We start from the raw sequence: 3,272 nt of genomic DNA, 5'->3' as shown, positions 1-3,272 counted from the left end.
AGTTGATTCTGATGGTGTGCTGAGATTGAAGGCTCGACTGTGTGTTCCAAATGTTGGTGGCTTAAGGAGGAAAATTTTAGAGGAGGCTCATCATTCTTCTTATACTATTCACCCAGGTTCTAACAAGATGTATCAAGACTTGAGAGAATTGTATTGGTGGGAAGGGATGAAGAGAGACGTAGCAGATTTTGTCTCTAGGTGCTTAGTGTGTCAACAAGTAAAGGCTGAGCACCAAAAGCCTGCGGGATTACTTCAACCTGTTGAAATACCTGAATGGAAATGGGAAGGCATTTGGGGTGTTACAGTCACAGGGTTACCACGAACCCAAAAGGGTTATGACTCGGTGTGGGTGATTATAGACCGGTTGACCAAATCTGCACACTTTTTGCCTGTGAAGACTACTTATACTGCATCTCAATATGCTAAACTTTATTTAGATAAAATTGTCTCTTTGCATGGTGTACCGATGTCTATTTTTTTTTATCGTGGGTCTCAATTTACTGCTCAATTTTGGAAGTCGTTCCAAACTTCATTAGGAACTCGTTTGAAGCTTAGCACCGCTTTTCATCCTCAAACAGATGGTCAATCTGAAAGGACTATACAAATATTGGAAGATATGCTTCGTGCTTGTGTTCTGGATCTTGGGGGTAGTTGGGATCAACATTTGCCCTTGATGGAATTTGCATACAATAATAGTTATCAATCTAGTATTCAAATGGCTCCGTTTGAGGCTCTGTATGGAAGACGGTGTAGGTCTCCGATAGGGTGGTTTGAAGTTGGTGAAGCTAATTTAGTCGGTCCAGAATTGATTCAAGATGCCATTGAAAAAGTTAAACTGATTCGGGATCGCTTAGTAACAGCTCAAAGTAGGCAAAAATCTTATTCTGATAAGAGGCGTCGTCCCTTAGAGTTTTCAGTGGGAGAACATGTATTCTTACGAGTTTCACCAATGAAAGGAGTGTTGCGGTTTGGTAAAAAGGGGAAACTAAGCCCAAGGTTCATTGGACCATTTGAAGTTTTAGAGAGAGTCGTACCAGTAGCGTATCGCTTGGCACTTCCACCGGATCTCTCGAGAGTTCATCTAGTTTTTCATATTTCGATGCTTCGGAAGTATCTTCATGATCATTCTCATGTGATTAATCATGAAGACATACAGTTAGAGGAAAGTCTATCATACGTTGAACATCCAATAGCTATATTAGATCGCCAAGTGAGACATTTACGCTCAAAGGATATCGTTTCAGTAAAAGTCATTTGGCGTGGTCCATCCGGTGAAGAAACTACTTGGGAACCCGAAGAAGTCATCCGTGCAAAGTACAATAATAATAATAATAATAATAATAATATATATTATAATAATAATAATAATAATAATAATAATAATATTAATAATAATTAAATAAAACAAAACCATTGCCACCTCATCCCATTTTTCTCATTTCCTCTCTCTCTCTTCCTCTCGGCAGAAAGCAACCCCCTCCCCCTCCTTCATTTTTTTGTTTTCTTTCCTTCTTTTCTTCCCTTCTCCTTATTCTCACTCTATTACTCAAACCCTCAATCCTTAAAGGAGGTTTAACATCCCCACAAGCTTAATTTCTCAAACTCCTACAAATTCTTTTGGTTGAGATTTTTGGGTTAGGGTTTGTGTTCTAAGGGAGGAAAAGGGTACCCATCTCTTGAAAGTGGTTTATTGAGACTCATTGAGGTAAATGCACAACTCTAATCCTAGTATGAATTCATAGAAAAATGTAGTTTTGAGTAAAAATCTTATTTCGTGTTTAGAGTATATTTAAATGATGTTGATAGTTTCCTAGAGGTAGTTAAACTTTAGAATAAATTTCTCTAAAATTTTGGAAATATTTTTTTATACTCAGATTTGTCAACTGAGACCTTGTCGGCTACTCTGAGAGTTGTTGGAGAGCAAACTTAGACAATTCTCCATAACTGTGAGTTGACGACGATCATCGTCATATATTTTTATACTGCTATTATTATTATTTTACTTGTTTTCTATATTAAAGTATTTATTGAAAAATTTAGGAAACACAACCTTTGAATTTTATCTCGATTTCGTCAATTATTTAATTTAACGGTCGTCGTTATATAATATGTTATTAATTTGATTTACGTATGATTTAAAGTATTTAAATCTTGAATTTGTTATGCAATTGAATATGATTTTCATGAATTACGATGAAATGATTTTAAATGCGCGTTTTGGGAATTCGGTGTTATTGTTATTAAATCGTTAACTGCGTTAGGTGCACCTAATTACCATGTGTTGATTAGGGAGAGTTAACCGTTAGATGGAGCCGCCCTTACGAGAGATGTCATCCGTAGGAGGAGAGGGCTATCAACGAGATGTAAGCTCCCTAATTGATATGTGCTGATGCGTTGCGGAATTGAGACGTGCTGATGCGTTGCGGAATTGAGGGGAGAGGGCCATCCGTTAGATGGAGCCGCCCCTAAGGGAAAGGTCACCCTTAGGAGGAGAGGGCTATCAATGAGATAAAGCCGCCTCTTGGTTCTAAAAATTTGTATTGTTATTTGTTTGACTTTTATAATGATGTTAAGGTTGTTCATTTTGATTTCGTTTCGTTATTCACTGGATTTTTAATATTTTTGTCAAGCAATTAAACATTTACTCGTGCCTTTTGTGTTTCCCTTCTAATTGATGGTGGTTGTTGTCTCCTCACTAAGTCTTTGTGACTTACCCCTTTATGTTGCTTATTATTTTTCAGATTCGCAAGCAGCTGAGTAGGAATCTATTATTTGATTCAAGTCTCAACAAACTTCTTTTTTTGGTAGGCCTCTTTGATTGAGGACCATTTTGTAATATTTTTTGAGTCTATGTAATTGCAGCTATTTTGGAGTCTAGAAAGTTTATTTAGTTTTTTTGAGAAGTGTATTAAGCAATTTGATTATGTTATTTGAATTATGACTGGATTGAAAGCTGAACAGGGATTTTACAAAATTTGGGAAGGTTGAAGTTACAGAGGATACTTTGTCGAAATTTCGGGAAAAAACATATATATATTTTTAAACAGTAAAAAAATGATTTAGTTGTTTAATTGTTAAGTTAATTGATAGGCTTGCAAGGTTAGGAGTATAGCTTGTGCGCCGGTCACGGCATTAAATTTTTGGGTCGTGACAAAGTTGGTATCAGAGCCCGGTTGTAGGTCCTAATAGCTGCAAACATAGGGTGATAATATATTCTTGTCAGTAAATTGTGTACCCGGGCACAAATTACTCGCAAGGGTTATTAGCACTCT

At 36.6% G+C, this 3,272-nt stretch overlaps 1 long non-coding RNA gene across 1 annotated transcript; it reads left to right on the top strand.

Annotated features, from left to right (window-relative positions):
- The first annotated feature begins 1,445 nt into the window (after positions 1–1,445).
- Positions 1,446–2,990, top strand: LOC140919949 (uncharacterized). Its single transcript, XR_012162688.1, has 3 exons — positions 1,446–1,705; positions 1,875–1,946; positions 2,742–2,990. It is a non-coding gene; the product is annotated as an uncharacterized lncRNA (long non-coding RNA).
- Positions 2,991–3,272: the final 282 nt, after the last annotated feature.

The sequence above is a fragment of the Cicer arietinum genome, chromosome 4, assembly GCF_000331145.2.
Source record: "Cicer arietinum cultivar CDC Frontier isolate Library 1 chromosome 4, Cicar.CDCFrontier_v2.0, whole genome shotgun sequence".
NCBI lineage: Eukaryota > Viridiplantae > Streptophyta > Magnoliopsida > Fabales > Fabaceae > Cicer > Cicer arietinum.
The sequence above is the reverse complement of the archived record's forward strand: the minus strand, read 5'-3'. Positions and strand labels throughout refer to the sequence as shown.